Source organism: Moschus berezovskii, chromosome 18, assembly GCF_049115385.1.
Source record: "Moschus berezovskii isolate FMDL1 chromosome 18, NW_MosBer_1.0, whole genome shotgun sequence".
Lineage (NCBI taxonomy): Eukaryota > Metazoa > Chordata > Mammalia > Artiodactyla > Moschidae > Moschus > Moschus berezovskii.
In genome coordinates this window covers 59,831,237-59,840,959 of record NC_142477.1, presented here as the reverse complement: position 1 = coordinate 59,840,959, position 9,723 = coordinate 59,831,237, and the positions used below count along the sequence as shown (strand labels likewise).

The following is a 9,723-nucleotide window of genomic DNA, read 5'->3' as shown; positions in this document are numbered from 1 at the left end:
AGGAAGAGTCCTGGGCTCACAAAGACAGCAGACTGATCACGGGAAACAAGAAACTGCATTTCTGCAAGGAGAGGGAGGAGGTCTGAGCAGTCCTGACCCCTGCCTTGTTCAAGGTTGCAGCTGCAGGATGAATTCACCTGGAATGGAGAAGGAAATGGCAACCCACTCCAGTATTCTTGCCTGGAAAATCCCATGGACAGAGGAGCCTGGCGGGCTACAGTCCATGGGGTCACAAAGAGTCAGACACAATTTAGTGACTAAATCATGGGAATTTGCTTCCCCACACCCCCAAGCACTCCCACTCTAGCTCTCACATCCTCTCCACCCAATTCTGAGGGGTGTTCAGTCCACAGGACCATGAGGCCCAGCTTTGCCTCGGACTTGGCAGAAATGCTATGCTCCAGGAAGTGGAACAGTTTTCCTCATTCCCACAAAGCGAAAAAGAAAAATATATGTGGTGAGAAATGCAAGGGTTTCCCTTATTGAGGTGGATTGGTGGTGATATTAACAAGTCCCGTCCCCAGCAAGTGGGACCTCCCCACAGCCTGGAGAAGGAAGGGCAGGCTCTGCTGTGATCCACAGCTATAGGTACGCAGGCCGGCCAGGCGGCAGCGGGTCTGACTGCTGTGTTTCTCAGTCCTGAGCGAGCATCAGAAGTACCTAGGGCACTCGTTAAAACACAGCTGCTGGACTCCACCCCTAGAGACTGTGATTCAGCAGGGCAGGGCCCATGAATTTGCACTCCCAGTAAGTTCCCCAGGGGATGTCGCTGCTACTGCTGGTGTGCGCCCCACACTTGGAAGAGCACAGCCTGACTGCTGCACTCTGTCCCTCGGCTTACAACAGGAACGCAGTGCAGATGACAACATTCCTAAGGGTTTCCTTGTGTGGCTGTATAGCTTGTGCACTGTCCAATCGCACCTGGAATCTGAGGGGATGGGGGCCCGGTCCTGAGTGCCTGCTCCCCTAGCCAAGCCGTGGGCTCTGCCAGGGGGCTGTGTTGACCTGCAAAACGGTGCTCATGTGTCCAGAGAGAGCACCTTTGCACAATTTATCTACCTAAAAGGTATGTGTATGCATGTGTGTGTGTGTATGCTCAGCCACTCATTCGTGTCTGATTCTTTGCGACCCCATGACTATACCCTGCCAGGCTCCTCTGTCCATGGGATTGCCTGGGACTGAATACTGAAGTGGGTTGCCATTTCTACTCCAGGGGGTCTTCGTGACCTAGGGATCAAATCCTTGTCTCCTGAATTGGGAGGCAGATTCTTTATCACTGAGCAACCAGTGCACGTGCGTGTACTAAGTTACTTCAGTCATGTCTGACTCTGTGCGACCCCATGGACTGTAGCCCACCAGGCTCCTCTGTCCATGGGATTCTCCAGGCAAGAATATGGAGCGGGGTGCCATGCCCTCCTCCAGGGAATCTTCCTGACCCAGGGATCAAACCTGCATCTCCTGCATTGGTAAACAGGTTCTTTGCCACTAGCACCACTTGGCCCCCACTAAAGAGGGTACCTTTTTCTAATTTGGGTGAAAGCATGCGTAGGTAGTGGTGGAAATGCCCTTAAGAAATGCCCTTCAGCCACCAGAACACATAACAGGATATTAAATGTGTTCCTACTCGGGGGTCCCTGGGAGCCGCCAGGATCCCCATCTGTGGTGGGGAAGGGGTATGCTTTGGCATCCCCACTCTCTCCTCTCCCTCACACTGAAGCTCTCTGATTACTGAGGGACAAGTCATCTCCACGGCCTTAAGGACAGTCGGGACATGTGGTCTGTCACTTCCTGCACAACCTCAGATGACTAAGCAGGGGACGGTGGCCCCAGAAGGAATGTTCTACAGCTAATCCCTGTCTTGCCTGACAGTGGCCACCCCATATGAACACCCTCCACGTCCCAGCAGGGTTCTAGATGCTTGTGGAGATGTATCCTCAAGCAGCTTCCCCCACTCAAGGCCCCAGTGGCCAGGGCTCCCTTCCCCTCTGTGAGGTCTTCTTTGCTGCCCCCAGCAGGCTGACCCTCTCAGCTGGCAGACCGTCCCTCTAGGATGCTTGTGCCATCTTCTGCCAGCTGAGCTGTGTGCCAACCAAGAGTCAGCTATGTGTGTTCCCAAACCCACTGATGCCAGCTGCGCGTGTCACTGTGCTGAAGTAATTTAATTAACTATCCTGTAAACTGGTGAAATACAAAACAAAAAGAGAACTTTTGTTTCCATGAAAATTAAGTTGATTGCTTTGGAAAAGCTCAATGAAGGCAAGTTTCCAAAAAAGATTACTGTCAAATTAGATAGCAATAGAGGAGACAAATGTAAAAGATTGAGGAGGGGCATGTGAAAATCTAAGAGAATGCCATGCTCAGACTGCTTACCAAGCATCTCTGTTTAAAGACAGTGAAGTTAGAACTGTAGATGAAGAGTTGCGGGAGCAGTCTACACAGAGAGATGAGGGAGGTCGGAAATCAGCAGAGCCTACACCCCAAAACAGGCTTTGGCCCTGAATCAAAAGGATGGAGAATGAATATACATTCATTCCTTTTAAGTAAAAATACATTTAAGTCAATATCAGTAGCAGAAAGGGCTTCCCCAGTGGCTCAGTGGTGAAGAATCCATGGGCAACGCAGCCGGCACAGGAGATGTGGGTTCAATCTCTGGGTCAGGACGATCCCCTGGAGCGGGGCATGGCAACCCACTCCAGTATTCTTGCCTGGGAAATCCCATGGAAATCCCACCAGAAGAGCCTGGTGGACTACAATCCACAGAGTCAGAAAGAATCGGACGTGACTGAAGAGACTAAGCACGCACACACAGGCAGTGCAGCAGAGACAGTGTTAGAAACGGCCAAAGCAGCCCACTTCCAGAATCTGCCCTTTCCAGCAGCATGACCTTGCATGAGTAACTGTTCTGAGCCTCAGGATCCTCCCTGTTGGGAAGAAACCTTGCATGAGGAAAAAGGAAGGTGCAAACATCGGTCGCTACCTTCAGTGGTGCAGCCAGCATCCCTCTGCCCTCTGCACAGCGACCGCACCCCAGCATCTGTGTGGGATAACCACCCTCCCTCGGTCTCAGCCTGGACCTGCCAGCAGCAGAACACCCAGCTCAGGAGGAGCCAGCCACATATGCCATGTACCCAGTCACTGAGATTGCTTCAAGGATGGCACGTGGCTCGAGTCTGGGCAATCAGGACTAGATTCCTCTTTCCAGGATTTTAAGTTATCAGGGAACTGGCCATTCTCCTCCTCTGGCTTGGATAAGTTAGAAAAATTGGAGGACAGAGTCAGCTCAGAAGAGACAGAGCCAGGGGTGGAATCTGGGGGAGACTGTGGACATCAGAGCACAGCTGACTCAAGCCAGTCCTAAAGCCAGACTTTCAGGTACATGAGCAAACATTTGTTTCACCTTAAGACAGTTTGGTTTGGGAGACTTCATTTATTTTCCGCAGATGACCCTAAGACAAAGACTCACTCACAAGGCGTTTATGTGGGAGACGATTGCAGGAAACATGGGAAGGGGAGTAGAGAAGTCAGACAGGGAAGGGAAGAAAGCCAGGGACAGAGGCATTATCTTGCAGGTGTCAGTGAAGGCTGCAGGGGTGTAATCCGGGAGAAGCTCTGGGAAACAGTGAGAGCACATCTCTCAGGGTCATCCCAGCAGAAACTCCAGGAGGCACGGTATTTATCCACGCGGCCCCATTGTCAAGGTTGAAGTCTGCTCGGGGCATGAATGAAGACATTCCCTCCCTGGCACTGCTGGCCTGACCTACTCTACAGTCAGAGTAGACCTCTATTTCCAGAAAAGGCCCAAGATCCTCAGTTGAAGAGATGCAGGAGCTGGCAGCTGGGTGAGTGTTCATGGAAATGATGGGGCTGGCAGGAGAGAGGCTGGCGCCAACAGTTTCTGCTAGAGCTAGGCTCTCTAGTTCTTTCCAGAGTAAGATTTCACTGGTACTATAAGATGCTCAAGGCCATGCTTGGGATGCAGTAAGCGCTCCAAAGCTACAATCATCAATACTGTTATTATCACTCCTGACTAGTAATGAGCATTATGAAGACCCAGCTTGTGATACGAGTATTACCTTTGCAACCGAAGAACTCTTTAGGTAGACCAGGTAAAGAAGTGACGTCACAAAGGACACCCCTCCCCAGGTTCCTGGGTACCAGTGCCAACTACAGCTGCGGGTTCGAGGATGCCACTTGCTGCCAGGTCCCTCCTGCCACAGAGGGTATCAGAAGCCCTCAGCCAGCCTCAGTTCAAACAGTCCCTCAGTCACTTGTTGCCAGGCTTCCTGAACATGTGCAGAGCAGGTAGGGGAGGCTGTTGGGAGGGCCTTGATGATATCAGTTGAGATGGTGTACACAAAGGGACTCTGTGTCCTCTTGTTCCCCAATCTCTGTTGCAGTTCCTGCTTTCCTTCCTCAAGTATGGATAAAGAAACTGATATAATGTTGAAGACTACGTGATCCAGATGATTCGGTCACTAAGTCGTATCTGACTCTCACGACCCCATGGACTGTAGCCCGCCAGGCTCCTCTGGTCCATGGGATTCTCCAGGCAAGAATACTGGAGTGGGGTGCCATTTCCTTCTCCAGGAAGACTATAACTCATGAATAATTAATTGATTGGAATAAGGTTTGGCCCAAGAGGTTTCACTACAATCAAATATCTGTCAGGAGGAAAGATTCGGCCTCACCAAGGGCATACCCAGTTGATCTGTTTGGACCTTGGAGATGGGTTTGGGGCCCAGAGCCAGAGCAGCTGCATGGGTTTGGGCAGGGTCCATTTACTCCCTAATTGGCTGGACGGTCTACCCTCTTCCTACATTCCAGTGGCTCCTGAACCCTGGGGTCTCATGCTCCAGGCACATTTGTAAGCACTTTACTGCCTGTGAGATAAGAACTTTTATTATCCCCATTTCACAGATGAAACAACTGAGGTATCAAAAGAGCACCCAGAGGGAATTCCCTGGTGGTCCAGTGGTTAAGACTCCGTGCTTCCAATGTACGGAATGCAGGTAGGAACCCTGTTGGGGGAACTAAGATCCCACATGCTATGTGGGATAGCCAAAGGGTCGGGGGGAAGAGCACACAGGTAGTAAACAGTAAAGCCAAGACTCGAACCCAAGTGTTCGGATTCCAGAGGCCACAGTGCTCCATGCTTCAGAACATCATGCTTTGAACACACAGTTTATCAAATCCCAGGTTAGGTACAAGGCTTTTCCCCACAACCAGGAGACTGGAGATGTCTTCCCATCTTATCAGCCTTCTCAAGGCTGCCTGCAGCCTTCCTCTGTCCCCTCGTATGCCATGTCACATGAAGCCTGAATTAAGTACACAGTGAATCTTGTTGGCTTACTGTGTGTGTCCTTCATAGTGTCCTCCATATTCAATATCCGGGGTGTCCAGGGGGCCACCATTCTTGCAGTTGTTTCCTGCAAGCCCCACATAAATAGGACAGGGCTATTCTCTTAGCCTCCTGACCTGCATATGCTGCAAAAAAGTTACGTCACATTTTTGAAGAGTTAAGGCAAAACTTTTTAAAGGAAGTTGAGGAAGAGAAAGGGCATTAGCAGCTTTGAGCACATGTACAGTCAGCCAGACAGAAATTCAGGTGGCAGCTCTACTTAGTGACACTGGGAAAGTGACCATCCTTTATTTGATAGAGATGTTGCAAGATTTCAATGAAAGGACCGAGGCGAGGCTGGGGCCAAGCACAGCATACAGTAGCCTTCCAATAAGGGCTCATTCCTTTCTTCTCTCTTGGTAAAGGAAAGAAGCACAGCTTGTGGAAGGTTAATCCTCCTCCAATTCCAGGAATAATGGAAATGGTTTTGCTGATGTCATGGGAAGAGGATTCCCACATGGGAATGGATGCCGTCTGGGGAAGAGGTCTCTGCTCGGCATCTACACATCGTGCGAGCGTTCCTTACCTCCAGGCTTCCAGCGTGCCCGGGCGGTAAAGTTATCACAGTTGCCTATTTGACCGGGGAAACAGGGTGGGGACAGGACCCTTTGCTCGGGGCCCCTGGTCCTCAGCCCACACACTTACCTCCTGGGACCGCAGCATTGGACTGAACGTGAACCCTGCAGTTTGTGAGTTTGTTTGCTTTGGGCAAATAATGACTTCCTGTTTCTTAGAAGACGGAGCAAAGCTTCCCAAGGTTTCTCTGCCAGGCAGCAGTTTTTACCAAATGACAGGAATGCTTGTGGGGTAAACAGAATGGAGACACAGAGATGAGGCCCGCCCACTGAGCAGCCCCAAGACGTGCAGTTGGGGGTTGAGAAATAGACAGGACATCTCAGCTTCCCAAGCACCCAGGTTTTAATCAGAGCCCAAGAGCAGTTTCTAGGACTCCTAGCCTACACACACTGCATCTGCCCTGTGAGATCTAGCTGGACCCCCAGAGCTGGCACAACAATTCCCCTGTCCCCTGGGTCTCTTGACAACCCTTTCTACCCACTGGGCAGTTTGAACTCCTCTCTGTCCGAAAAGCACACCAATCTAGTCCCCACCTCCCAGCCCCCAGGTTGTCCCATTTGCCTTCCTATCCTTCACATATGCTCAGCACACACCTCATCTCTTACAGGAAATCCTCCAGGATTGTTCTCCTGCTCTTTCAGTTCATAGTCCTTGCCACTCAATAAAGTTATTCTCACTTCCATAGCCCCAAATTGCAAATTGTCTGAAGTCAAGTGTTGAAAGACAAGCTAACATGTGCTAAGAGCTTTGCAAGCTGGATTTTATTTAAACCTTCACAATGCTTATGAAGTAGGCACTTCCATTATCCCCATTTTACAGGTGAAGAAATCAAGGCTCTAGATGTAAACAAAATACCCAAGATCACAGAGTCAGTGGCAGAATCGGACAACAATCCAGCTCGGATTCTAGTTTCTCTTCTTGTGAGTCCTAAGGATGTTGCCTCCTAGGAAAACGTTTGTTGATTGGTTGCTGGACAGAGTGGTGGTTCTCAAAGGTCGGCTCCCAGACCACCAGCAGCAGCAGCATCCAGGAACTTATTAGAAACGGGATGCTTGGGGCTGGTGCACGGGGATGACCTAGAGGGAGGATATGGGGAAGAGGGAAGTGGGAGGGGGATTTAAGAAAGGGAACACATGTACACCCGGGGCGGATTCGTGTCAATGTATGGGAAAACCAACCAAAATATTAATGTAAGGTAATTTGCCTCCAAGAAAAAAAAAAGGAAATAAAGAGGAAAAAAAAAAAGAATTCCTGGACAAATCAAGAAGAGATATTAAAATGGAGGGTAATAAAGATACTTTGCAACTTGAAAAAAAAAAAAGAAATGGGAATGGCTGAGCCCTAACCCAGACCTACTGAGTGGGAAACTCTAGGGGTGGGGCCCAGAAGTCTGTGTTTTTAAAAGCTCTGCAGGTTTTTTGGATGTTTGATATTGTTTGAGACGATTTGGCCAGACCAAAGATTGCCAAACTTTTCCTGTTAAGAGCTAGATAGAGATTTTAGACTTTGCAGGCCTAGAGGTAGTATTGGAACTATAACACATACTTTCATAATAAGAAAGAAAAAAAGTTTTCCAGGAATTTTTTATTGATGAAATTCAAAATATGATCATTGAGTTTGAATTTTTTATAATAAAGATCTAATAGTGAGAAGAATGAAATTCATTGAGGGTGGAGGATAATGAACATTTTTGTTTACTTGGGATTCAAAGTCAGGGCTCCCATCATCAAATCAATTGCAGATGTTCACTTGTAAAGGCAATTCTTAGCTCCATGTACACAGCAGGCAGTGGGCCAGGCCTGACCTGCAGGGTGTAGTAAGCTGACCCCTGGAACAGACGATCCCAGCTGAACTGGTGACTGTGGGTGTCCTTGGGTCAATACTTGTCTAAACTGAGCAGTCACTATAAACAATCAGTCTGGAGATTCCATGTCCCCAGTGCCACTCCTCCATCCCCTAAAACAGTTGCTCAGAAGAACTGACAGATTCGACCAGGCATTTTGGCATCACGTAACTCTCAGAGGCTGTGATAAGCCAGGCAGCCCTGCCATACATAGCTCCCTGGTCGGGAGAACAGCTGTCCAGCCAGGTGGCCAAGCAGCTGCAGGAAGCCCTGCTCCCACCACCACCTGTGGCTTCCCTCCCTACCTCAGCCCGCCCCTCCTGGACTTCCCAGGCAGGCGCCCAGCTTGCTCCAGGGAAGGTGGGCATCTAGGGAGGACAGAAATGAACATTTTCCCCCATACCCTTGGCCTGGCTTCCTCAGCACCTGTCTGAACTCACAGCAGGGCGGGAAACTATAAGGAGCTGAAACATAGAAGTATTGAGAAGACCAGTATTGTCAGGTAAACCTTTACTGGTTCCTTAAAAAGACAGATGGAAGTAATAAATGGCTGATATACCTGGTTGAATCACATCCCTCAAAACAATACATTCAATTCAACAGTGATCTTACTTTAAAATAAGGTCTTTGCAGATATAATCCTAGTTAAGAAGTCATGCTGGATCAGAGAGGAGCTTATAAGAAGAGGGAAACTTGGACTCAGAGACATAGAGGGACACAAAACCATGTGAAGAGGGAGACAGAACACAGTAATATGTCTACAAGCCTAGGGACACCAGAGGATGGGGGCAACTTCCAGAAGCTGGGAGAACAGCTTGGGACAGATTCTTCTTCTGAGTGTCCAAAGGAATCAACCATGCCTACACCTTCTGCAGACTTCTAACCTCTAGAAATGTGAGAGAATAGATTTCTGTTGTCTTAAGCCACCCCAGTCTGTGGTATTTGGTTCAGGCAGCCCAAGGAAACCAATACAGCTGATGGTAAGGGAATGGTAAAATACAGTGGGATACATCAGCATGACAAAGAGAATAAATTATTATACTTTCAAAAATCCGTAGCGTTTGAAACTGTGCTTATGACATAAGGTGAAGTACAAGAAGCAACTTTCAAAACTACCTTTGCAATTTTAAAACTTCCATTTATAGACACACGATACATAGAAATTTGGACAAAAATATAATATTTTCATTATTTATTTCTGTGTGGGGAATAAAATAAACACGGGTTCTTAAAATCAGGGAAAATGGTCATTAGAAAAATAAAAACAATGAAATAGAAGTAATAATCCACATTTACTCTAATTAAAAAAACACAAGTATAAAAGCAAAAGGACAACGATCTGGAGTCAGAGTGGTTTTGAAGCAGACCTGAAGCGAGCCTAAGGACTAGACCACTGAGAGAGGTGCCTGGGAAGCTCCTGCGAGAACAGGGAAAGCAGAATCAGACACCAAGATTGCGCCTCGACCCCAGCTGAATGTTAGAATCATCCAGGGAGGTTTCTGAACAAGCCAGTTCCCATCTAGACCAACAGAATAAATCAAGAGCGGTCACTCAGAACCATAAGAAGTTTAAATTTCATTTTAATCAGTCTTTACTGGGAGAAAATGCTATATGAGAAAATCTAAGCTTAAATTCGGAGGAGGCGATGGGACCCCACTCCAGTACTCTTGCCTGGAAAATCCCATGGACAGAGGAGCCTGGTAGGCTGCAGTCCATGGGGTCGCGAAGAGTCAGACATGACTGAAGCGACTTAGCAGCAGCAGCAAGCTAAATTATTTACATGGATTATCTCCCTTAAACATCATAACAGCATCATAATCATAGTTGCCACACTTATACCCACTTAAGAGACAAGAGAACTGAGACTCAATAATATGAAGTCTCATGGCCAGGGTCACACAGTTTG

General features: G+C 48.3%; 1 long non-coding RNA gene across 1 annotated transcript; it reads left to right on the top strand.

The window, feature by feature from the left end:
- The first annotated feature begins 4,915 nt into the window (after positions 1-4,915).
- On the top strand, positions 4,916-6,861 carry LOC148774996 (uncharacterized). The gene is made up of 3 exons (XR_016035209.1): positions 4,916-5,009; positions 5,764-5,950; positions 6,794-6,861. It is a non-coding gene; the product is annotated as an uncharacterized LOC148774996 (long non-coding RNA).
- Positions 6,862-9,723: the final 2,862 nt, after the last annotated feature.